Source organism: Heterocephalus glaber, unplaced genomic scaffold, assembly GCF_053883595.1.
Source record: "Heterocephalus glaber isolate CG9 unplaced genomic scaffold, H.glaber_assembly_v1.0 deba00001795, whole genome shotgun sequence".
Lineage (NCBI taxonomy): Eukaryota > Metazoa > Chordata > Mammalia > Rodentia > Bathyergidae > Heterocephalus > Heterocephalus glaber.
In genome coordinates this window covers 22,278-49,694 of record NW_028258476.1, presented here as the reverse complement: position 1 = coordinate 49,694, position 27,417 = coordinate 22,278, and the positions used below count along the sequence as shown (strand labels likewise).

Sequence of the window (27,417 nt, the reverse complement as noted above, 5' to 3'; positions counted from 1 at the left end):
ACACGGAGTGATATGCAAGGTAAAAGAAAGACAGTTGTCTTTCAGAAATACATACTAAACGCTTTCACAGCTTTCTGTCAGAAGCAACTTGGTAAGGAGAAATTGGAGTAGCTATGTCCCCAGGCAATAAGGTGACCAGGGGATAGTTCCATCTGGATTATTGGACATAGTTTAAATCACATCACTTTTTAAAAAGCAAAGCAAAGGAAACCGGATTTTGTTCCCCACACCTCGACTCCTAAGAAATCCATAGAACTCTTTCAGGATTTTGCTGAGGAGGATATTGTGGGAATCAAGAAAGAAGGAAATGATAAAAGTTTGATTGCCAAAAAGTGTGCTTAGGAATTTGTAAGTATTTCTTTATTAAAAGTATAAATCGTCATGTCCTCTATCTCCCTGCACACACACACACACACACACACACACACATATATATATATATATGATAAAATAAAATATGATATATGATATATGAAATATGATATATGATAAAATAAAATAAAACACCTACTAGAAAAATTATTCAATGAGATTTGAGTTTAAAAGAGTGTAGTCCTTTTAAATGTAAAATGTGCTAAAATCTGAATGACATTCACAAATGAATTCTAATGCATGACTTCTTCTGGGGTCTGAAAGCTGCACTGTGAGAGGTCCCATGGCATACCTATAAAGAAACATCGCCCTCTACCTGCCATAATGAGGGTTTTCATTCCCTTCATGAAAATATTCCCTTTTACAAATTGCCAGCCAGGCCGAATTGGACCATTTGTTCTAGCTCAGCTCTGCCTCTATCATTTTAGGTAACTCTATCCATAGCTAGATCATCAATCTAAACAGTAGATTAATAGACATTTGTGCTTTGTTACATTTACATATCCGAGAACAGGACACATTCCAATGATGTTGGAAAAACTATTACTCACAACCTGTGCAATCGTTTAGGGAAAAAAGCCTGAACGTGAAGAAACTGTACTGGCTTCAAGCTGCTCTGGGTAAGGGAGCTGTGTATAGTAGTCTAGTTTCCTTATAGCTCATGCAACTTTCCCATTCGTCAAAGCACATACATGGACACATACCTGTGGACCCACACCCACACTCAAAACTCATGTAAAAATAGGGTGACAGAAAATGAATAATTCCTCTTACCAGATAAAGTCAAACAATAATTGACAGAATCTCTCAGAACAGGATGTTCAACCATGTGGAAGCCCAGCCACACTAAAAGGTAACTGCTCTGTGTTGCCCTTTAAAGTTTGGTACGTCACAATCCCTTCATGACATCAGCCCTCCACATCACCAGGGTGGACATCTAAGGCTGAAGGTCTGGCCGCAGGTAAGAAGAGGAAAGGTCTCTTCCACTGCTGTAAGTCTTCTGTGTAATACCTTTTCGTATTTCTGATGACTACCGGCTCTATTTAGTTATATATTTCTATATTTGAACAGACAGAATGTTGGTTCGTGATAACTTTAGTGATCATTCAGATCCAAATTGTACTGTAAACGTATCATGTGTCCATCCTACACTAGGCGTTTTTCTGTGCGTTTCGGTCCGCTCGTGTTCTTTTCCCACACAATGCCATAGGACCTTGACGACTATCTTTTCGAATCTCAGTAGTTTTATAACGATATCTTCCTTGAAAAACTACGAAAGCAAGTAATGTATATAAAGCTACTTTGTCATGGCAAGCAGGACACCATAGAGTCAGACCGTGGTAGCCTCTAAAACTGTTGCTATACTTACTTTTCTGGGTCCCGAAAGTTCGACCGTTCTAACCTTCTGACGAGGAGACGCGTCCGATCCCAAAGTGTCGAAGGCCTTCCCTTTGGAGAGGCCCCTCGATGTGGAAAATCATGTCCCAAAGTGTTTTCTTGGAGTCCAGGAATGTTCCACCTATCGGTATGGCATGGCAAGAGCCAGTCTCCTCGTTGAGCATATTCCCAGAGAGCCAACCGGAACCCTAGGGCCTTGGAGCTGGCTCCCAGCTCCTACTCCCCTAGGCTGACTTGCTCCCCAGGTGCCAGGCAGCATGCAACCCATTTGAGGGGCAAAGAGGCGAGGCGAGCCGGCGCGGGCATTTAGCTCCGTGGTTCCGGCGCCGGCCTCGCAAGCGCAAGGGCCCGAGTTCGAGTCCCCGCGCGAAACAAGACCGGAAAAAAAAAAAAAAAAAAAAAAATGAAGGGGACCGTAATTCTTCGTTTTTGGTTTTTCGGTTTCTCTTCTTTTGGGGTGTTTTTCCTTTTCTGCCGGGGATCGACCTTGAGGCCTTGCGCTGCTGAGACAGGCGCCAGAACCGCTGAGCTAAACCCCGGCCCCATGAATGTTCCTATTACCTCAAGAGCTGGTAAGGACCCTCTGCCAAAGCCCACCAACACAGTGTGGAGCCAGGCGGGTGCGTGCAACAACAGAGCACCCTCCACTTCTGCCCTAGTGGCCGTGAAGCTATGTGGTTCCACACTACAGAGGCACAGGGGGAATAAAGGCCATTGTCCTGAGCTGCGGAAGTGGTCAAGAGAGAGAGGGCCCCTCTCAAGCTACCTGATCATAACTGAAGCCCACTGGAAAAGGGAAGAGAATCTCTTCAATAAAGGCACACCAGACCACCCTACCTGGCAAAATAGAGGGATCATCTCCTCCCTTCAGAACCTGGACTATCTTCAGGGGAAAGGCAGCTGAAACATTCAATAGAACCTTGCCCAGTTCCAACTGGCAGGAGGACAGGGAGCTCAACTGGGGACTTGCAGCCAGAAATCTGCCTGAACCCAATGGGGCAATGAATTGCTCCCTGAGATACATTGACTTCTAAATGCCCGCTGCTGGCCATGTTGTCTATAGTGACAGAAGAGACATACCCTGAAGGAGTCCATTCATTTTACTCCTTTATTTCTTCTTTTCAAAATTACCACTAGTTCTTTGCTCTGTTTAATTTTTTTCCTTTATCTACTCTTATAATTGTTATTTTTCACTTTTTTGGTGTTTTCCTCTTTGCTTTCACTCTCTCCCAGGCTCCCTTGCTGTCCCACATTGTTCTTCGCCTCCCTTTGTATTCCCGTTCTGGGCCTAATTCATATTTCTTCCTTATTTTTGTCATTCTTCTCTTTTCTTCTCTCACCTGTGTCCTCTGGCTTCACTGCTAACCTTCCCCTATCCTTCTACGTACATATCCCTTCCTCCCCGACTCTTTCTATTTCCCCATTCTGAAAGGTAAAGTTGCTATGTGCAAGAGTTCATTCACTATAAACATATGTTGGGTTGGTCATTCATTTTGATTTAAATCACATAGTGAAAGGTGAGAGATTAATAATTCCCAGGAATGGTCATTTTGGAAGAAGTGCTTCATTGTATTGTGTTGTTAATTCTATCACTTGGGCTAAGGTGTTGTGATTGATCTCATCAGTCCTACTTCCTGGTATAATGTAAATGAGAAGGCCTCACAGCCATTAGAGACTCAAAACCTAAACTCCAAGTATATATCAAAGACACCTGTGAGAAGTAGTCATTCCATAAGGGTTCTAAATACTTCAACCAAGATACTTACAAAGTATCAACCCAGGAACAAAACCAAGGACAGTACCAAACCCCAAAATGAGAAGACATTTAAGTAAGGCACACACTCAGACATCCACCCAACAAGAAGCACATTCTGGGGGAGAGGAAATGGAACAGTCTGAGTGTCAACCCCTTGGGCACCCTGAACTGGTAGCCCAGGAGGTGAAAAAAGAGATGAATGAGGTGCTAGAAAAATAAAAGGAGTGTTCCACGGAAAGAGCTGAAGGATACAAACTCTTCATTGCTCAAACAAATGGGAAGGCACGTGACCTCAAACTTAGTAGGAAGAGTTAGAGAAGATTTTATTCTGCAATGCAAATGATAAACTATTAGTTCACAACTATTAGGGTGAAGTTTTGGTGCTGTTTTCCTGGAAGGCATGTCACTTTTCCAAAAATAACATTAAAGACGCCGTCGTTTGAAAGGGAAAGAATGAGTTTTATCTAGACATTACACCTCAGGTCCCCACATGAGCTTCTCAAATCACTGACGTTTTTATAAAGGCACTTCGAGCTGGATACTGCCTGCACCTTGCATCGCAAAGGCCTCAGGGGTACGTCACCATTGCGTGTCAACTCTCTGACATCCCATGCCTTCAGTCGAACCCTCTGTGTCTTTCTCTGGCCCCAGCTGAATGCTATTCCTATCTTCTTGCCCTACCTAAAATCCTGCTCTATCTCCAAGTATCCTGCTTTTGGAGCCTTCTAGGGCAAGTGCCGTTTTCCTTGCCACATTCCCTCCTCCTACTAGACCTCCAAGTGCAATAGCTGTTGGAGTTTTTTTCCTCAGTGCTGCTTCTGGGTCCTTTGCCTGCCTGACTTTCATAAAATAACTCTCCTTTTAATCTTCTCTCATCAGATTCTCTCACCTGGTACTTTTCTGTCTTTTATCCTTTGATGAATTCCCCGGTAACTTTCATCTGCTCTTGTTTTCCCTTGGTCCCACTGTCTTGTCATTCAACTGGACACTTGTCTTCATTCCCGGTGACCTTACCACATGGGTGATCATTTTCATATCTCACGTTTCAGATCCTTGATCCCTTTTCCAGTTTGACTCCCGCTTTAGTAGTGCCTTTAAATAGGCAGGCCTTCAAAACCTCGATTGCAACCTGTTCCCTATTGAACCCACTACTCAGGTGCCTTTCGCAACACTGCTCCACCATTTTTCCCACTCCTCTAACCTCTCTAAGACCAAGAGTTAAGTCGACTACCTCTTCCTGGTCTGTTGAATAGTCTTTTCTTATCCAACAGGAGGATGCATGCTTTTTCCACTGTCCTCAAATCCACAATATTTTCTCCTTTCTCCCATTGTCACCTCAGAGAAACAAATACGAAAAAGTGAGTATTCTCACAAGTGCCTACACCAGGCTAGGTGGGTATTGACCCCTACTGCGTGCCTTCCTTCCATTTAGAGCACAGGTCCTCTTCTTTGGGGTATCTTGGTTTCATTCTTCCCATTGGGCACATTAGTTCCACCAACTACCAGGACAAACTGGGAGGCTTGAAAACCTGTCGGTTTAGTATTAAAGAGTTACGGAGACTAGAACTCCACAATCAAGTCGTCCACAGGACTGCTTTCCTCTGGAGTCTCCGAGAAGGATGTGCTATAGGCCTCTCGATCGTATCTTCTGGCAGATTCTTGCAATTCTTACCATTTGGCTTATGGATTCATCACTCCAATCTCTGCCTCATTCTCTCTGAGTCTGCGTCTGTATTCAAGTTTCCCTCTCCTTAGGAAGCACCGCCAATTGGATGAAGAGACAACGTACTTCCAGTATGACCTGATTTCGCTTGACTGTCTCGTTAATTATTTATTCATTCGTGTGCAGTGTTTGGCGCCGGGAGATGGAACGCGGGCCTTTCGGCTTGCAAGGCGGGCGGCAGAACCACTGCGCTAAATGCCCGGCCCACGACCTCATTTCCAATCGATTCCCTTTGGAAAGGCGTAAAGCCACTATTTCCAACGAAGGCCACGTTCAAAGGTGTCAGAAAAATGAAAAGACTACGTGTTCCTACTCATTTGTGGCAGCAAAAATGACAGTTTGATCCTAGAGAAGTAAAGAGGGGAATAAAGTTCCATAGAAAAGAAGGAGGCAGAAAAATGAAGAGTGGTTGGAGAATGGGCCTGCAATACATGGACACTGCGAGGAGGAGTTATGTTAGTTGCGTTGTGGCTAGAACTCTAGACTAAGGAGTTTCTGATCTGTTCAAAACAACGCAAAGATAAGAAGCTGAAGTGTCATAGCACATAGAAATGATAACTATATGAAGAATGGAAATGCTAATTACTCGGATTGGTTGCTATAGAGTGCATGCATACAGCACATTCTTCTTTCGTATGCTACAACTATATCCAAATATTTGGTGTCCATTAAAACACGGAGTGATACGCAAGATAAAAGAAAGACAGTTGTCTTTCAGAAATACATACGAAACGCTTTCACAGCTTTCTGTCAGAAGCAACTTGGTAAGGAGAAATTGGAGTAGCTATGTCCCCAGGCAATAAGGTGACCAGGGGATAGTTCCATCTGGATTATTGGACATAGTTTAAATCACATCACTTTTTTAAAAAGCAAAGCAAAGGAAACCGGATTTTGTTCCCCACACCTCGACTCCTAAGAAATCCATAGAACTCTTTCAGGATTTTGCTGAGGAGGATATTGTGGGTTTCAAGAAAGAAGGAAATGATAAAAGTTTGATTGCCAGAAAGTGTGCTTAGGAATTTGTAAGTATTTCTTTACTAAAAGTATAAATCGTCATGTCCTCTATCTCCCTGCACACACACACACACACACACACACACACACACATATATATATGATAAAATAAAATATGATATATGATATGTGAAATATGATATATGATATATGATAAAATAAAATATGATAACATAAAATAAAACACCTACTAGAAAAATTACTCAATGAGATTTGAGTTTAAAAGAGTGTAGTCCTTTTAAATGTAAAATGTGCTAAAATCTGAATGACATTCACAAATGAATTCTAATGCATGACTTCTTCTGGGGTCTGAAAGCTGCACTGTGAGAGGTCCCATGGCATACCTATAAAGAAACATCGACCTCTACCTGCCATAATGAGGGTTTTCATTCCCTTCATGAAAATATTCCCTTTTACAAATTGCCAGCCAGGCCGAATTGGACCATTTGTTCTAGCTCAGCTCTGCCTCTATCATTTTAGGTAACTCCATCCATAGCTAGATCATCAATCTAAACAGTAGATTAATAGACATTTGTGCTTTGTTACATTTACATATCCGAGAACAGGACACATTCCAATGATGTTGGAAAAACTATTACTAACAACCTGTGCAATCGTTTAGGGAAAAAAGCCTGAACGTGAAGAAACTGTACTGGCTTCAAGCTGCTCTGGGTAAGGGAGCTGTGTATAGTAGTCTAGTTTCCTTATAGCTCATGCAACTTTCCCATTCGTCAAAGCACATACATGGACACATACCTGTGGACCCACACCCACACTCAAAACTCGTGTAAAAATAGGGTGACAGAAAATGAATAATTCCTCTTACCAGATAAAGTCAAACAATAATTGACAGAATCTCTCAGAACAGGATGTTCAACCATGTGGAAGCCCAGCCACACTAAAAGGTAACTGCTCTGTGTTGCCCTTTAAAGTTTGGTACGTCACAATCCCTTCATGACATCAGCCCTCCACATCACCAGGGTGGACATCTAAGGCTGAAGGTCTGGCCGCAGGTAAGAAGAGGAAAGGTCTCTTCCACTGCTGTAAGTCTTCTGTGTAATACCTTTTCGTATTTCTGATGACTACCGGCTCTATTTAGTTATATATTTCTATATTTGAACAGACAGAATGTTGGTTCGTGATAACTTTAGTGATCATTCAGATCCAAATTGTACTGTAAACGTATCATGTGTCCATCCTACACTAGGCGTTTTTCTGTGCGTTTCGGTCCGCTCGTGTTCTTTTCCCACACAATGCCATAGGACCTTGACGACTATCTTTTCGAATCTCAGTAGTTTTATAACGATATCTTCCTTGAAAAACTACGAAAGCAAGTAATGTATATAAAGCTACTTTGTCATGGCAAGCAGGACACCATAGAGTCAGACCGTGGTAGCCTCTAAAACTGTTGCTATACTTACTTTTCTGGGTCCCGAAAGTTCGACCGTTCTAACCTTCTGACGAGGAGACGCGTCCGATCCCAAAGTGTCGAAGGCCTTCCCTTTGGAGAGGCCCCTCGATGTGGAAAATCATGTCCCAAAGTGTTTTCTTGGAGTCCAGGAATGTTCCACCTATCGGTATGGCATGGCAAGAGCCAGTCTCCTCGTTGAGCATATTCCCAGAGAGCCAACCGGAACCCTAGGGCCTTGGAGCTGGCTCCCAGCTCCTACTCCCCTAGGCTGACTTGCTCCCCAGGTGCCAGGCAGCATGCAACCCATTTGAGGGGCAAAGAGGCGAGGCGAGCCGGCGCGGCCATGTAGCTCCGTGGTTCCGGCGCCGGCCTCGCAAGCGCAAGGGCCCGAGTTCGAGTCCCCGCGCGAAACAAGCCCGAAAAAAAAAAAAAAAAAAATGAAGGGGACCGTAATTCTTCGTTTTTGGTTTTTCGGTTTCTGTTCTTTTGGGGTGTTTTTCCTTTTCTGCCGGGGATCGACCTTGAGGCCTTGCGCTGCTGAGACAGGCGCCAGAACCGCTGAGCTAAACCCCGGCCCCATGAATGTTCCTATTACCTCAAGAGCTGGTAAGGACCCTCTGCCAAAGCCCACCAACACAGTGTGGAGCCAGGCGGGTGCGTGCAACAACAGAGCACCCTCCACTTCTGCCCTAGTGGCCGTGAAGCTATGTGGTTCCACACTACAGAGGCACAGGGGGAATAAAGGCCATTGTCCTGAGCTGCGGAAGTGGTCAAGAGAGAGAGGGCCCCTCTCAAGCTACCTGATCATAACTGAAGCCCACTGGAAAAGGGAAGAGAATCTCTTCAATAAAGGCACACCAGACCACCCTACCTGGCAAAATAGAGGGATCATCTCCTCCCTTCAGAACCTGGACTATCTTCAGGGGAAAGGCAGCTGAAACATTCAATAGAACCTTGCCCAGTTCCAACTGGCAGGAGGACAGGGAGCTCAACTGGGGACTTGCAGCCAGAAATCTGCCTGAACCCAATGGGGCAATGAATTGCTCCCTGAGATACATTGACTTCTAAATGCCCGCTGCTGGCCATGTTGTCTATAGTGACAGAAGAGACATACCCTGAAGGAGTCCATTCATTTTACTCCTTTATTTCTTCTTTTCAAAATTACCACTAGTTCTTTGCTCTGTTTAATTTTTTTCCTTTATCTACTCTTATAATTGTTATTTTTCACTTTTTTGGTGTTTTCCTCTTTGCTTTCACTCTCTCCCAGGCTCCCTTGCTGTCCCACATTGTTCTTCGCCTCCCTTTGTATTCCCGTTCTGGGCCTAATTCATATTTCTTCCTTATTTTTGTCATTCTTCTCTTTTCTTCTCTCACCTGTGTCCTCTGGCTTCACTGCTAACCTTCCCCTATCCTTCTACGTACATATCCCTTCCTCCCCGACTCTTTCTATTTCCCCATTCTGAAAGGTAAAGTTGCTATGTGCAAGAGTTCATTCACTATAAACATATGTTGGGTTGGTCATTCATTTTGATTTAAATCACATAGTGAAAGGTGAGAGATTAATAATTCCCAGGAATGGTCATTTTGGAAGAAGTGCTTCATTGTATTGTGTTGTTAATTCTATCACTTGGGCTAAGGTGTTGTGATTGATCTCATCAGTCCTACTTCCTGGTATAATGTAAATGAGAAGGCCTCACAGCCATTAGAGACTCAAAACCTAAACTCCAAGTATATATCAAAGACACCTGTGAGAAGTAGTCATTCCATAAGGGTTCTAAATACTTCAACCAAGATACTTACAAAGTATCAACCCAGGAACAAAACCAAGGACAGTACCAAACCCCAAAATGAGAAGACATTTAAGTAAGGCACACACTCAGACATCCACCCAACAAGAAGCACATTCTGGGGGAGAGGAAATGGAACAGTCTGAGTGTCAACCCCTTGGGCACCCTGAACTGGTAGCCCAGGAAGTGAAAAAAGAGATGAATGAGGTGCTAGAAAAATAAAAGGAGTGTTCCACGGAAAGAGCTGAAGGATACAAACTCTTCATTGCTCAAACAAATGGGAAGGCACGTGACCTCAAACTTAGTAGGAAGAGTTAGAGAAGATTTTATTCTGCAATGCAAATGATAAACTATTAGTTCACAACTATTAGGGTGAAGTTTTGGTGCTGTTTTCCTGGAAGGCATGTCACTTTTCCAAAAATAACATTAAAGACGCCGTCGTTTGAAAGGGAAAGAATGAGTTTTATCTAGACATTACACCTCAGGTCCCCACATGAGCTTCTCAAATCACTGACGTTTTTATAAAGGCACTTCGAGCTGGATACTGCCTGCACCTTGCATCGCAAAGGCCTCAGGGGTACGTCACCATTGCGTGTCAACTCTCTGACATCCCATGCCTTCAGTCGAACCCTCTGTGTCTTTCTCTGGCCCCAGCTGAATGCTATTCCTATCTTCTTGCCCTACCTAAAATCCTGCTCTATCTCCAAGTATCCTGCTTTTGGAGCCTTCTAGGGCAAGTGCCGTTTTCCTTGCCACATTCCCTCCTCCTACTAGACCTCCAAGTGCAATAGCTGTTGGAGTTTTTTTCCTCAGTGCTGCTTCTGGGTCCTTTGCCTGCCTGACTTTCATAAAATAACTCTCCTTTTAATCTTCTCTCATCAGATTCTCTCACCTGGTACTTTTCTGTCTTTTATCCTTTGATGAATTCCCCGGTAACTTTCATCTGCTCTTGTTTTCCCTTGGTCCCACTGTCTTGTCATTCAACTGGACACTTGTCTTCATTCCCGGTGACCTTACCACATGGGTGATCATTTTCATATCTCACGTTTCAGATCCTTGATCCCTTTTCCAGTTTGACTCCCGCTTTAGTAGTGCCTTTAAATAGGCAGGCCTTCAAAACCTCGATTGCAACCTGTTCCCTATTGAACCCACTACTCAGGTGCCTTTCGCAACACTGCTCCACCATTTTTCCCACTCCTCTAACCTCTCTAAGACCAAGAGTTAAGTCGACTACCTCTTCCTGGTCTGTTGAATAGTCTTTTCTTATCCAACAGGAGGATGCATGCTTTTTCCACTGTCCTCAAATCCACAATATTTTCTCCTTTCTCCCATTGTCACCTCAGAGAAACAAATACGAAAAAGTGAGTATTCTCACAAGTGCCTACACCAGGCTAGGTGGGTATTGACCCCTACTGCGTGCCTTCCTTCCATTTAGAGCACAGGTCCTCTTCTTTGGGGTATCTTGGTTTCATTCTTCCCATTGGGCACATTAGTTCCACCAACTACCAGGACAAACTGGGAGGCTTGAAAACCTGTCGGTTTAGTATTAAAGAGTTACGGAGACTAGAACTCCACAATCAAGTCGTCCACAGGACTGCTTTCCTCTGGAGTCTCCGAGAAGGATGTGCTATAGGCCTCTCGATCGTATCTTCTGGCAGATTCTTGCAATTCTTACCATTTGGCTTATGGATTCATCACTCCAATCTCTGCCTCATTCTCTCTGAGTCTGCGTCTGTATTCAAGTTTCCCTCTCCTTAGGAAGCACCGCCAATTGGATGAAGAGACAACGTACTTCCAGTATGACCTGATTTCGCTTGACTGTCTCGTTAATTATTTATTCATTCGTGTGCAGTGTTTGGCGCCGGGAGATGGAACGCGGGCCTTTCGGCTTGCAAGGCGGGCGGCAGAACCACTGCGCTAAATGCCCGGCCCACGACCTCATTTCCAATCGATTCCCTTTGGAAAGGCGTAAAGCCACTATTTCCAACGAAGGCCACGTTCAAAGGTGTCAGAAAAATGAAAAGACTACGTGTTCCTACTCATTTGTGGCAGCAAAAATGACAGTTTGATCCTAGAGAAGTAAAGAGGGGAATAAAGTTCCATAGAAAAGAAGGAGTCAGAAAAATGAAGAGTGGTTGGAGAATGGGCCTGCAATACATGGACACTGCGAGGAGGAGTTATGTTAGTTGCGTTGTGGCTAGAACTCTAGACTAAGGAGTTTCTGATCTGTTCAAAACAACGCAAAGATAAGAAGCTGAAGTGTCATAGCACATAGAAATGATAACTATATGAAGAATGGAAATGCTAATTACTCGGATTGGTTGCTATAGAGTGCATGCATACAGCACATTCTTCTTTCGTATGCTACAACTATATCCAAATATTTGGTGTCCATTAAAACACGGAGTGATATGCAAGATAAAAGAAAGACAGTTGTCTTTCAGAAATACATACGAAACGCTTTCACAGCTTTCTGTCAGAAGCAACTTGGTAAGGAGAAATTGGAGTAGCTATGTCCCCAGGCAATAAGGTGACCAGGGGATAGTTCCATCTGGATTATTGGACATAGTTTAAATCACATCACTTTTTAAAAAGCAAAGCAAAGGAAACCGGATTTTGTTCCCCACACCTCGACTCCTAAGAAATCCATAGAACTCTTTCAGGATTTTGCTGAGGAGGATATTGTGGGAATCAAGAAAGAAGGAAATGATAAAAGTTTGATTGCCAAAAAGTGTGCTTAGGAATTTGTAAGTATTTCTTTATTAAAAGTATAAATCGTCATGTCCTCTATCTCCCTGCACACACACACACACACACACACACACACACACATATATATATATGATAAAATAAAATATGATATATGATATATGAAATATGATATATGATATATGATAAAATAAAATATGATAACATAAAATAAAACACCTACTAGAAAAATTATTCAATGAGATTTGAGTTTAAAAGAGTGTAGTCCTTTTAAATGTAAAATGTGCTAAAATCTGAATGACATTCACAAATGAATTCTAATGCATGACTTCTTCTGGGGTCTGAAAGCTGCACTGTGAGAGGTCCCATGGCATACCTATAAAGAAACATCGCCCTCTACCTGCCATAATGAGGGTTTTCATTCCCTTCATGAAAATATTCCCTTTTACAAATTGCCAGCCAGGCCGAATTGGACCATTTGTTCTAGCTCAGCTCTGCCTCTATCATTTTAGGTAACTCTATCCATAGCTAGATCATCAATCTAAACAGTAGATTAATAGACATTTGTGCTTTGTTACATTTACATATCCGAGAACAGGACACATTCCAATGATGTTGGAAAAACTATTACTCACAACCTGTGCAATCGTTTAGGGAAAAAAGCCTGAACGTGAAGAAACTGTACTGGCTTCAAGCTGCTCTGGGTAAGGGAGCTGTGTATAGTAGTCTAGTTTCCTTATAGCTCATGCAACTTTCCCATTCGTCAAAGCACATACATGGACACATACCTGTGGACCCACACCCACACTCAAAACTCATGTAAAAATAGGGTGACAGAAAATGAATAATTCCTCTTACCAGATAAAGTCAAACAATAATTGACAGAATCTCTCAGAACAGGATGTTCAACCATGTGGAAGCCCAGCCACACTAAAAGGTAACTGCTCTGTGTTGCCCTTTAAAGTTTGGTACGTCACAATCCCTTCATGACATCAGCCCTCCACATCACCAGGGTGGACATCTAAGGCTGAAGGTCTGGCCGCAGGTAAGAAGAGGAAAGGTCTCTTCCACTGCTGTAAGTCTTCTGTGTAATACCTTTTCGTATTTCTGATGACTACCGGCTCTATTTAGTTATATATTTCTATATTTGAACAGACAGAATGTTGGTTCGTGATAACTTTAGTGATCATTCAGATCCAAATTGTACTGTAAACGTATCATGTGTCCATCCTACACTAGGCGTTTTTCTGTGCGTTTCGGTCCGCTCGTGTTCTTTTCCCACACAATGCCATAGGACCTTGACGACTATCTTTTCGAATCTCAGTAGTTTTATAACGATATCTTCCTTGAAAAACTACGAAAGCAAGTAATGTATATAAAGCTACTTTGTCATGGCAAGCAGGACACCATAGAGTCAGACCGTGGTAGCCTCTAAAACTGTTGCTATACTTACTTTTCTGGGTCCCGAAAGTTCGACCGTTCTAACCTTCTGACGAGGAGACGCGTCCGATCCCAAAGTGTCGAAGGCCTTCCCTTTGGAGAGGCCCCTCGATGTGGAAAATCATGTCCCAAAGTGTTTTCTTGGAGTCCAGGAATGTTCCACCTATCGGTATGGCATGGCAAGAGCCACTCTCCTCGTTGAGCATATTCCCAAAGAGCCAACCGGAACCCTAGGGCCTTGGAGCTGGCTCCCAGCTCCTACTCCCCTCGGCTGACTTGCTCCCCACGTGCCAGCCAGCATGCAACCCATTTGAGGGGCAAAGAGGCGAGGCGAGCCGGCGCGGCCATTTAGCTCCGTGGTTCCGGCGCCGGCCTCGCAAGCGCAAGGGCCCGAGTTCGAGTCCCCGCGCGAAACAAGACCGGAAAAAAAAAAAAAAAAAAAAAAAATGAAGGAGACCGTAATTCTTCGTTTCTGGTTTTTCGGTTTCTCTTCTTTTGGGGTGTTTTTCCTTTTCTGCCGGGGATCGACCTTGAGGCCTTGCGCTGCTGAGACAGGCGCCAGAACCGCTGAGCTAAACCCCGGCCCCATGAATGTTCCTATTACCTCAAGAGCTGGTAAGGACCCTCTGCCAAAGCCCACCAACACAGTGTGGAGCCAGGCGGGTGCGTGCAACAACAGAGCACCCTCCACTTCTGCCCTAGTGGCCGTGAAGCTATGTGGTTCCACACTACAGAGGCACAGGGGGAATAAAGGCCATTGTCCTGAGCTGCGGAAGTGGTCAAGAGAGAGAGGGCCCCTCTCAAGCTACCTGATCATAACTGAAGCCCACTGGAAAAGGGAAGAGAATCTCTTCAATAAAGGCACACCAGACCACCCTACCTGGCAAAATAGAGGGATCATCTCCTCCCTTCAGAACCTGGACTATCTTCAGGGGAAAGGCAGCTGAAACATTCAATAGAACCTTGCCCAGTTCCAACTGGCAGGAGGACAGGGAGCTCAACTGGGGACTTGCAGCCAGAAATCTGCCTGAACCCAATGGGGCAATGAATTGCTCCCTGAGATACATTGACTTCTAAATGCCCGCTGCTGGCCATGTTGTCTATAGTGACAGAAGAGACATACCCTGAAGGAGTCCATTCATTTTACTCCTTTATTTCTTCTTTTCAAAATTACCACTAGTTCTTTGCTCTGTTTAATTTTTTTCCTTTATCTACTCTTATAATTGTTATTTTTCACTTTTTTGGTGTTTTCCTCTTTGCTTTCACTCTCTCCCAGGCTCCCTTGCTGTCCCACATTGTTCTTCGCCTCCCTTTGTATTCCCGTTCTGGGCCTAATTCATATTTCTTCCTTATTTTTGTCATTCTTCTCTTTTCTTCTCTCACCTGTGTCCTCTGGCTTCACTGCTAACCTTCCCCTATCCTTCTACGTACATATCCCTTCCTCCCCGACTCTTTCTATTTCCCCATTCTGAAAGGTAAAGTTGCTATGTGCAAGAGTTCATTCACTATAAACATATGTTGGGTTGGTCATTCATTTTGATTTAAATCACATAGTGAAAGGTGAGAGATTAATAATTCCCAGGAATGGTCATTTTGGAAGAAGTGCTTCATTGTATTGTGTTGTTAATTCTATCACTTGGGCTAAGGTGTTGTGATTGATCTCATCAGTCCTACTTCCTGGTATAATGTAAATGAGAAGGCCTCACAGCCATTAGAGACTCAAAACCTAAACTCCAAGTATATATCAAAGACACCTGTGAGAAGTAGTCATTCCATAAGGGTTCTAAATACTTCAACCAAGATACTTACAAAGTATCAACCCAGGAACAAAACCAAGGACAGTACCAAACCCCAAAATGAGAAGACATTTAAGTAAGGCACACACTCAGACATCCACCCAACAAGAAGCACATTCTGGGGGAGAGGAAATGGAACAGTCTGAGTGTCAACCCCTTGGGCACCCTGAACTGGTAGCCCAGGAGGTGAAAAAAGAGATGAATGAGGTGCTAGAAAAATAAAAGGAGTGTTCCACGGAAAGAGCTGAAGGATACAAACTCTTCATTGCTCAAACAAATGGGAAGGCACGTGACCTCAAACTTAGTAGGAAGAGTTAGAGAAGATTTTATTCTGCAATGCAAATGATAAACTATTAGTTCACAACTATTAGGGTGAAGTTTTGGTGCTGTTTTCCTGGAAGGCATGTCACTTTTCCAAAAATAACATTAAAGACGCCGTCGTTTGAAAGGGAAAGAATGAGTTTTATCTAGACATTACACCTCAGGTCCCCACATGAGCTTCTCAAATCACTGACGTTTTTATAAAGGCACTTCGAGCTGGATACTGCCTGCACCTTGCATCGCAAAGGCCTCAGGGGTACGTCACCATTGCGTGTCAACTCTCTGACATCCCATGCCTTCAGTCGAACCCTCTGTGTCTTTCTCTGGCCCCAGCTGAATGCTATTCCTATCTTCTTGCCCTACCTAAAATCCTGCTCTATCTCCAAGTATCCTGCTTTTGGAGCCTTCTAGGGCAAGTGCCGTTTTCCTTGCCACATTCCCTCCTCCTACTAGACCTCCAAGTGCAATAGCTGTTGGAGTTTTTTTCCTCAGTGCTGCTTCTGGGTCCTTTGCCTGCCTGACTTTCATAAAATAACTCTCCTTTTAATCTTCTCTCATCAGATTCTCTCACCTGGTACTTTTCTGTCTTTTATCCTTTGATGAATTCCCCGGTAACTTTCATCTGCTCTTGTTTTCCCTTGGTCCCACTGTCTTGTCATTCAACTGGACACTTGTCTTCATTCCCGGTGACCTTACCACATGGGTGATCATTTTCATATCTCACGTTTCAGATCCTTGATCCCTTTTCCAGTTTGACTCCCGCTTTAGTAGTGCCTTTAAATAGGCAGGCCTTCAAAACCTCGATTGCAACCTGTTCCCTATTGAACCCACTACTCAGGTGCCTTTCGCAACACTGCTCCACCATTTTTCCCACTCCTCTAACCTCTCTAAGACCAAGAGTTAAGTCGACTACCTCTTCCTGGTCTGTTGAATAGTCTTTTCTTATCCAACAGGAGGATGCATGCTTTTTCCACTGTCCTCAAATCCACAATATTTTCTCCTTTCTCCCATTGTCACCTCAGAGAAACAAATACGAAAAAGTGAGTATTCTCACAAGTGCCTACACCAGGCTAGGTGGGTATTGACCCCTACTGCGTGCCTTCCTTCCATTTAGAGCACAGGTCCTCTTCTTTGGGGTATCTTGGTTTCATTCTTCCCATTGGGCACATTAGTTCCACCAACTACCAGGACAAACTGGGAGGCTTGAAAACCTGTCGGTTTAGTATTAAAGAGTTACGGAGACTAGAACTCCACAATCAAGTCGTCCACAGGACTGCTTTCCTCTGGAGTCTCCGAGAAGGATGTGCTATAGGCCTCTCGATCGTATCTTCTGGCAGATTCTTGCAATTCTTACCATTTGGCTTATGGATTCATCACTCCAATCTCTGCCTCATTCTCTCTGAGTCTGCGTCTGTATTCAAGTTTCCCTCTCCTTAGGAAGCACCGCCAATTGGATGAAGAGACAACGTACTTCCAGTATGACCTGATTTCGCTTGACTGTCTCGTTAATTATTTATTCATTCGTGTGCAGTGTTTGGCGCCGGGAGATGGAACGCGGGCCTTTCGGCTTGCAAGGCGGGCGGCAGAACCACTGCGCTAAATGCCCGGCCCACGACCTCATTTCCAATCGATTCCCTTTGGAAAGGCGTAAAGCCACTATTTCCAACGAAGGCCACGTTCAAAGGTGTCAGAAAAATGAAAAGACTACGTGTTCCTACTCATTTGTGGGCAGCAAAAATGACAGTTTGATCCTAGAGAAGTAAAGAGGGGAATAAAGTTCCATAGAAAAGAAGGAGTCAGAAAAATGAAGAGTGGTTGGAGAATGGGCCTGCAATACATGGACACTGCGAGGAGGAGTTATGTTAGTTGCGTTGTGGCTAGAACTCTAGACTAAGGAGTTTCTGATCTGTTCAAAACAACGCAAAGATAAGAAGCTGAAGTGTCATAGCACATAGAAATGATAACTATATGAAGAATGGAAATGCTAATTACTCGGATTGGTTGCTATAGAGTGCATGCATACAGCACATTCTTCTTTCGTATGCTACAACTATATCCAAATATTTGGTGTCCATTAAAACACGGAGTGATACGCAAGATAAAAGAAAGACAGTTGTCTTTCAGAAATACATACGAAACGCTTTCACAGCTTTCTGTCAGAAGCAACTTGGTAAGGAGAAATTGGAGTAGCTATGTCCCCAGGCAATAAGGTGACCAGGGGATAGTTCCATCTGGATTATTGGACATAGTTTAAATCACATCACTTTTTTAAAAAGCAAAGCAAAGGAAACCGGATTTTGTTCCCCACACCTCGACTCCTAAGAAATCCATAGAACTCTTTCAGGATTTTGCTGAGGAGGATATTGTGGGTTTCAAGAAAGAAGGAAATGATAAAAGTTTGATTGCCAGAAAGTGTGCTTAGGAATTTGTAAGTATTTCTTTACTAAAAGTATAAATCGTCATGTCCTCTATCTCCCTGCACACACACACACACACACACACACACACACACACATATATATATGATAAAATAAAATATGATATATGATATGTGAAATATGATATATGATATATGATAAAATAAAATATGATAACATAAAATAAAACACCTACTAGAAAAATTACTCAATGAGATTTGAGTTTAAAAGAGTGTAGTCCTTTTAAATGTAAAATGTGCTAAAATCTGAATGACATTCACAAATGAATTCTAATGCATGACTTCTTCTGGGGTCTGAAAGCTGCACTGTGAGAGGTCCCATGGCATACCTATAAAGAAACATCGCCCTCTACCTGCCATAATGAGGGTTTTCATTCCCTTCATGAAAATATTCCCTTTTACAAATTGCCAGCCAGGCCGAATTGGACCATTTGTTCTAGCTCAGCTCTGCCTCTATCATTTTAGATAACTCTATCCATAGCTAGATCATCAATCTAAACAGTAGATTAATAGACATTTGTGCTTTGTTACATTTACATATCCGAGAACAGGACACATTCCAATGATGTTGGAAAAACTATTACTCACAACCTGTGCAATCGTTTAGGGAAAAAAGCCTGAACGTGAAGAAACTGTACTGGCTTCAAGCTGCTCTGGGTAAGGGAGCTGTGTATAGTAGTCTAGTTTCCTTATAGCTCATGCAACTTTCCCATTCGTCAAAGCACATACATGGACACATACCTGTGGACCCACACCCACACTCAAAACTCATGTAAAAATAGGGTGACAGAAAATGAATAATTCCTCTTACCAGATAAAGTCAAACAATAATTGACAGAATCTCTCAGAACAGGATGTTCAACCATGTGGAAGCCCAGCCACACTAAAAGGTAACTGCTCTGTGTTGCCCTTTAAAGTTTGGTACGTCACAATCCCTTCATGACATCAGCCCTCCACATCACCAGGGTGGACATCTAAGGCTGAAGGTCTGGCCGCAGGTAAGAAGAGGAAAGGTCTCTTCCACTGCTGTAAGTCTTCTGTGTAATACCTTTTCGTATTTCTGATGACTACCGGCTCTATTTAGTTATATATTTCTATATTTGAACAGACAGAATGTTGGTTCGTGATAACTTTAGTGATCATTCAGATCCAAATTGTACTGTAAACGTATCATGTGTCCATCCTACACTAGGCGTTTTTCTGTGCGTTTCGGTCCGCTCGTGTTCTTTTCCCACACAATGCCATAGGACCTTGACGACTATCTTTTCGAATCTCAGTAGTTTTATAACGATATCTTCCTTGAAAAACTACGAAAGCAAGTAATGTATATAAAGCTACTTTGTCATGGCAAGCAGGACACCATAGAGTCAGACCGTGGTAGCCTCTAAAACTGTTGCTATACTTACTTTTCTGGGTCCCGAAAGTTCGACCGTTCTAACCTTCTGACGAGGAGACGCGTCCGATCCCAAAGTGTCGAAGGCCTTCCCTTTGGAGAGGCCCCTCGATGTGGAAAATCATGTCCCAAAGTGTTTTCTTGGAGTCCAGGAATGTTCCACCTATCGGTATGGCATGGCAAGAGCCACTCTCCTCGTTGAGCATATTCCCAAAGAGCCAACCGGAACCCTAGGGCCTTGGAGCTGGCTCCCAGCTCCTACTCCCCTCGGCTGACTTGCTCCCCAGGTGCCAGCCAGCATGCAACCCATTTGAGGGGCAAAGAGGCGAGGCGAGCCGGCGCGGCCATTTAGCTCCGTGGTTCCGGCGCCGGCCTCGCAAGCGCAAGGGCCCGAGTTCGAGTCCCCGCGCGAAACAAGACCGGAAAAAAAAAAAAAAAAAAAAAAATGAAGGAGACCGTAATTCTTCGTTTCTGGTTTTTCGGTTTCTCTTCTTTTGGGGTGTTTTTCCTTTTCTGCCGGGGATCGACCTTGAGGCCTTGCGCTGCTGAGACAGGAGCCAGAACCGCTGAGCTAAACCCCGGCCCCATGAATGTTCCTATTACCTCAAGAGCTGGTAAGGACCCTCTGCCAAAGCCCACCAACACAGTGTGGAGCCAGGCGGGTGCGTGCAACAACAGAGCACCCTCCACTTCTGCCCTAGTGGCCGTGAAGCTATGTGGTTCCACACTACAGAGGCACAGGGGGAATAAAGGCCATTGTCCTGAGCTGCGGAAGTGGTCAAGAGAGAGAGGGCCCCTCTCAAGCTACCTGATCATAACTGAAGCCCACTGGAAAAGGGAAGAGAATCTCTTCAATAAAGGCACACCAGACCACCCTACCTGGCAAAATAGAGGGATCATCTCCTCCCTTCAGAACCTGGACTATCTTCAGGGGAAAGGCAGCTGAAACATTCAATAGAACCTTGCCCAGTTCCAACTGGCAGGAGGACAGGGAGCTCAACTGGGGACTTGCAGCCAGAAATCTGCCTGAACCCAATGGGGCAATGAATTGCTCCCTGAGATACATTGACTTCTAAATGCCCGCTGCTGGCCATGTTGTCTATAGTGACAGAAGAGACATACCCTGAAGGAGTCCATTCATTTTACTCCTTTATTTCTTCTTTTCAAAATTACCACTAGTTCTTTGCTCTGTTTAATTTTTTTCCTTTATCTACTCTTATAATTGTTATTTTTCACTTTTTTGGTGTTTTCCTCTTTGCTTTCACTCTCTCCCAGGCTCCCTTGCTGTCCCACATTGTTCTTCGCCTCCCTTTGTATTCCCGTTCTGGGCCTAATTCATATTTCTTCCTTATTTTTGTCATTCTTCTCTTTTCTTCTCTCACCTGTGTCCTCTGGCTTCACTGCTAACCTTCCCCTATCCTTCTACGTACATATCCCTTCCTCCCCGACTCTTTCTATTTCCCCATTCTGAAAGGTAAAGTTGCTATGTGCAAGAGTTCATTCACTATAAACATATGTTGGGTTGGTCATTCATTTTGATTTAAATCACATAGTGAAAGGTGAGAGATTAATAATTCCCAGGAATGGTCATTTTGGAAGAAGTGCTTCATTGTATTGTGTTGTTAATTCTATCACTTGGGCTAAGGTGTTGTGATTGATCTCATCAGTCCTACTTCCTGGTATAATGTAAATGAGAAGGCCTCACAGCCATTAGAGACTCAAAACCTAAACTCCAAGTATATATCAAAGACACCTGTGAGAAGTAGTCATTCCATAAGGGTTCTAAATACTTCAACCAAGATACTTACAAAGTATCAACCCAGGAACAAAACCAAGGACAGTACCAAACCCCAAAATGAGAAGACATTTAAGTAAGGCACACACTCAGACATCCACCCAACAAGAAGCACATTCTGGGGGAGAGGAAATGGAACAGTCTGAGTGTCAACCCCTTGGGCACCCTGAACTGGTAGCCCAGGAAGGTGAAAAAAGAGATGAATGAGGTGCTAGAAAAATAAAAGGAGTGTTCCACGGAAAGAGCTGAAGGATACAAACTCTTCATTGCTCAAACAAATGGGAAGGCACGTGACCTCAAACTTAGTAGGAAGAGTTAGAGAAGATTTTATTCTGCAATGCAAATGATAAACTATTAGTTCACAACTATTAGGGTGAAGTTTTGGTGCTGTTTTCCTGGAAGGCATGTCACTTTTCCAAAAATAACATTAAAGACGCCGTCGTTTGAAAGGGAAAGAATGAGTTTTATCTAGACATTACACCTCAGGTCCCCACATGAGCTTCTCAAATCACTGACGTTTTTATAAAGGCACTTCGAGCTGGATACTGCCTGCACCTTGCATCGCAAAGGCCTCAGGGGTACGTCACCATTGCGTGTCAACTCTCTGACATCCCATGCCTTCAGTCGAACCCTCTGTGTCTTTCTCTGGCCCCAGCTGAATGCTATTCCTATCTTCTTGCCCTACCTAAAATCCTGCTCTATCTCCAAGTATCCTGCTTTTGGAGCCTTCTAGGGCAAGTGCCGTTTTCCTTGCCACATTCCCTCCTCCTACTAGACCTCCAAGTGCAATAGCTGTTGGAGTTTTTTTCCTCAGTGCTGCTTCTGGGTCCTTTGCCTGCCTGACTTTCATAAAATAACTCTCCTTTTAATCTTCTCTCATCAGATTCTCTCACCTGGTACTTTTCTGTCTTTTATCCTTTGATGAATTCCCCGGTAACTTTCATCTGCTCTTGTTTTCCCTTGGTCCCACTGTCTTGTCATTCAACTGGACACTTGTCTTCATTCCCGGTGACCTTACCACATGGGTGATCATTTTCATATCTCACGTTTCAGATCCTTGATCCCTTTTCCAGTTTGACTCCCGCTTTAGTAGTGCCTTTAAATAGGCAGGCCTTCAAAACCTCGATTGCAACCTGTTCCCTATTGAACCCACTACTCAGGTGCCTTTCGCAACACTGCTCCACCATTTTTCCCACTCCTCTAACCTCTCTAAGACCAAGAGTTAAGTCGACTACCTCTTCCTGGTCTGTTGAATAGTCTTTTCTTATCCAACAGGAGGATGCATGCTTTTTCCACTGTCCTCAAATCCACAATATTTTCTCCTTTCTCCCATTGTCACCTCAGAGAAACAAATACGAAAAAGTGAGTATTCTCACAAGTGCCTACACCAGGCTAGGTGGGTATTGACCCCTACTGCGTGCCTTCCTTCCATTTAGAGCACAGGTCCTCTTCTTTGGGGTATCTTGGTTTCATTCTTCCCATTGGGCACATTAGTTCCACCAACTACCAGGACAAACTGGGAGGCTTGAAAACCTGTCGGTTTAGTATTAAAGAGTTACGGAGACTAGAACTCCACAATCAAGTCGTCCACAGGACTGCTTTCCTCTGGAGTCTCCGAGAAGGATGTGCTATAGGCCTCTCGATCGTATCTTCTGGCAGATTCTTGCAATTCTTACCATTTGGCTTATGGATTCATCACTCCAATCTCTGCCTCATTCTCTCTGAGTCTGCGTCTGTATTCAAGTTTCCCTCTCCTTAGGAAGCACCGCCAATTGGATGAAGAGACAACGTACTTCCAGTATGACCTGATTTCGCTTGACTGTCTCGTTAATTATTTATTCATTCGTGTGCAGTGTTTGGCGCCGGGAGATGGAACGCGGGCCTTTCGGCTTGCAAGGCGGGCGGCAGAACCACTGCGCTAAATGCCCGGCCCACGACCTCATTTCCAATCGATTCCCTTTGGAAAGGCGTAAAGCCACTATTTCCAACGAAGGCCACGTTCAAAGGTGTCAGAAAAATGAAAAGACTACGTGTTCCTACTCATTTGTGGCAGCAAAATGACAGTTTGATCCTAGAGAAGTAAAGAGGGGAATAAAGTTCCATAGAAAAGAAGGAGGCAGAAAAATGAAGAGTGGTTGGAGAATGGGCCTGCAATACATGGACACTGCGAGGAGGAGTTATGTTAGTTGTGTTGTGGCTGGAACTCTAGACTAAGGAGTTTCTGATCTGTTCAAAACAACGCAAAGATAAGAAGCTGAAGTGTCATAGCACATAGAAATGATAACTATATGAAGAATGGAAATGCTAATTACTCGGATTGGTTGCTATAGAGTGCATGCATACAGCACATTCTTCTTTCGTATGCTACAACTATATCCAAATATTTGGTGTCCATTAAAACACGGAGTGATATGCAAGATAAAAGAAAGACAGTTGTCTTTCAGAAATACATACGAAACGCTTTCACAGCTTTCTGTCAGAAGCAACTTGGTAAGGAGAAATTGGAGTAGCTATGTCCCCAGGCAATAAGGTGACCAGGGGATAGTTCCATCTGGATTATTGGACATAGTTTAAATCACATCACTTTTTAAAAAGCAAAGCAAAGGAAACCGGATTTTGTTCCCCACACCTCGACTCCTAAGAAATCCATAGAACTCTTTCAGGATTTTGCTGAGGAGGATATTGTGGGAATCAAGAAAGAAGGAAATGATAAAAGTTTGATTGCCAAAAAGTGTGCTTAGGAATTTGTAAGTATTTCTTTACTAAAAGTATCAATCGTCATGTCCTCTATCTCCCTGCACACACACACACACACACACACACACACACACACATATATATATGATAAAATAAAATATGATATATGATATATGAAATATGATATATGATATATGATAAAATAAAATATGATAACATAAAATAAAACACCTACTAGAAAAATTATTCAATGAGATTTGAGTTTAAAAGAGTGTAGTCCTTTTAAATGTAAAATGTGCTAAAATCTGAATGACATTCACAAATGAATTCTAATGCATGACTTCTTCTGGGGTCTGAAAGCTGCACTGTGAGAGGTCCCATGGCATACCTATAAAGAAACATCGCTCTCTACCTGCCATAATGAGGGTTTTCATTCCCTTCATGAAAATATTCCCTTTTACAAATTGCCAGCCAGGCCGAATTGGACCATTTGTTCTAGCTCAGCTCTGCCTCTATCATTTTAGATAACTCTATCCATAGCTAGATCATCAATCTAAACAGTAGATTAATAGACATTTGTGCTTTGTTACATTTACATATCCGAGAACAGGACACATTCCAATGATGTTGGAAAAACTATTACTCACAACCTGTGCAATCGTTTAGGGAAAAAAGCCTGAACGTGAAGAAACTGTACTGGCTTCAAGCTGCTCTGGGTAAGGGAGCTGTGTATAGTAGTCTAGTTTCCTTATAGCTCATGCAACTTTCCCATTCGTCAAAGCACATACATGGACACATACCTGTGGACCCACACCCACACTCAAAACTCATGTAAAAATAGGGTGACAGAAAATGAATAATTCCTCTTACCAGATAAAGTCAAACAATAATTGACAGAATCTCTCAGAACAGGATGTTCAACCATGTGGAAGCCCAGCCACACTAAAAGGTAACTGCTCTGTGTTGCCCTTTAAAGTTTGGTACGTCACAATCCCTTCATGACATCAGCCCTCCACATCACCAGGGTGGACATCTAAGGCTGAAGGTCTGGCCGCAGGTAAGAAGAGGAAAGGTCTCTTCCACTGCTGTAAGTCTTCTGTGTAATACCTTTTCGTATTTCTGATGACTACCGGCTCTATTTAGTTATATATTTCTATATTTGAACAGACAGAATGTTGGTTCGTGATAACTTTAGTGATCATTCCGATCCAAATTGTACTGTAAACGTATCATGTGTCCATCCTACACTAGGCGTTTTTCTGTGCGTTTCGGTCCGCTCGTGTTCTTTTCCCACACAATGCCATAGGACCTTGACGACTATCTTTTCGAATCTCAGTAGTTTTATAACGATATCTTCCTTGAAAAACTACGAAAGCAAGTAATGTATATAAAGCTACTTTGTCATGGCAAGCAGGACACCATAGAGTCAGACCGTGGTAGCCTCTAAAACTGTTGCTATACTTACTTTTCTGGGTCCCGAAAGTTCGACCGTTCTAACCTTCTGACGAGGAGACGCGTCCGATCCCAAAGTGTCGAAGGCCTTCCCTTTGGAGAGGCCCCTCGATGTGGAAAATCATGTCCCAAAGTGTTTTCTTGGAGTCCAGGAATGTTCCACCTATCGGTATGGCATGGCAAGAGCCACTCTCCTCGTTGAGCATATTCCCAAAGAGCCAACCGAACCCTAGGGCCTTGGAGCTGGCTCCCAGCTCCTACTCCCCTCGGCTGACTTGCTCCCACACGTGCCAGCCAGCATGCAACCCATTTGATGGGCAAAGAGGCGAGGCGAGCCGGCGCGGCCATTTAGCTCCGTGGTTCCGGCGCCGGCCTCGCAAGCGCAAGGGCCCGAGTTCGGAGTCCCCGCGCGAAACAAGACCGGAAAAAAAAAAAAAAAAAAAAAAAATGAAGGAGACCGTAATTCTTCGTTTCTGGTTTTTTCGGTTTCTCTTCTTTTGGGGTGTTTTTCCTTTTCTGCCGGGGATCGACCTTGAGGCCTTGCGCTGCTGAGACAGGAGCCAGAACCGCTGAGCTGAGCTAAACCCCGGCCCCATGAATGTTCCTATTACCTCAAGAGCTGGTAAGGACCCTCTGCCAAAGCCCACCAACACAGTGTGGAGCCAGGCGGGTGCGTGCAACAACAGAGCACCCTCCACTTCTGCCCTAGTGGCCGTGAAGCTATGTGGTTCCACACTACAGAGGCACAGGGGGAATAAAGGCCATTGTCCTGAGCTGCGGAAGTGGTCAAGAGAGAGAGGGCCCCTCTCAAGCTACCTGATCATAACTGAAGCCCACTGGAAAAGGGAAGAGAATCTCTTCAATAAAGGCAACACCAGACCACCCTACCTGGCAAAATAGAGGATTCATCTCCTCCCCCTTCAGAACCTGGACTATCTTCAGGGGAAAGGCAGCTTGAAACATTCAATAGAACCTTGCCCAGTTCCAACTGGCAGGAGGACAGGGAGCTCAACTGGGGACTTGCAGCCAGAAATCTGCCTGAACCCAATGGGGCAATGAATTGCTCCCTGAGATACATTGACTTCTAAATGCCCGCTGCTGGCCATGTTGTCTATAGTGACAGAAGAGACATAACCCTGAAGGAGTCCATTCATTTTACTCCTTTATTTCTTCTTTTCAAAATTACCACTAGTTCTTTGCTCTGTTTAATTTTTTTTCCTTTATCTACTCTCTTATAATTGTTATTTTTCACTTTTTGGTGTTTTCCTCTTTGCTTTCACTCTCTCCCAGCTCCCTTGCTGTCCCACATTGTCTTCGTCGCCTCCCTTTGTATTCCCTTGTTCTATTTCCTTCTGCCTAATTCATATTTCTTCCTTATCTTTTGTCATTCTTCTCTTTTCTTCTCTCACCTGTGTCCTCTGGCTTCACTGCTAACCTTCCCCTATCCTTCTACGTACATATCCCTTCCTCCCCGACTCTTTCTATTTCCCCATTCTGAAAGGTAAAGTTGCTATGTGCAAGAGTTCATTCACTATAAACATATGTTGGGTTGGTCATTCATTTTGATTTAAATCACATAGTGAAAGGTGAGAGATTAATAATTCCAGGAATGGTCATTTTGGAGAAGTGCTTCATTGTATTGTGTTGTTAATTCTATCACTTGGGCTAAGGTGTTGTGATTGATCTCATCAGTCCTACTTCCTGGTATAATGTAAATGAGAAGGCCTCACAGCCATTAGAGACTCAAAACCTAAACTCCAAGTATATATCAAAGACACCTGTGAGAAGTAGTCATTCCATAAGGGTTCTAAAATACTTCAACCAAGATACTTACAAAGTATCAACCCAGGAACAAAACCAAGGACAGTACCAAACCCCAAAATGAGAAGACATTTAAGTAAGGCACACACTCAGAC

General features: G+C 43.6%; 1 long non-coding RNA gene across 6 annotated transcripts in view; it reads right to left on the bottom strand.

Moving 5' to 3' along the window:
* LOC147820799 (uncharacterized) overlaps nt 1-25,720 on the bottom strand; it is a 29,905-nt gene extending 4,185 nt beyond the window's left edge. For 2 of the 6 annotated variants that reach the window (XR_015448228.1, XR_015448231.1), the window contains exons 1-2: nt 7,090-17,449; nt 1,147-4,861 (exon numbers count right to left, since the gene is read on the bottom strand). This is a non-coding gene — a long non-coding RNA (uncharacterized LOC147820799). Of the gene's footprint in view, nt 1-1,146; nt 4,862-7,089; nt 17,450-18,975; nt 21,517-24,919 lie in introns of those variants that run through there. The other 4 variants (XR_015448230.1, XR_015448229.1, XR_015448233.1 and 1 more) reach the window with 4 other exon arrangements.
* Nucleotides 25,721-27,417: the final 1,697 nt, after the last annotated feature.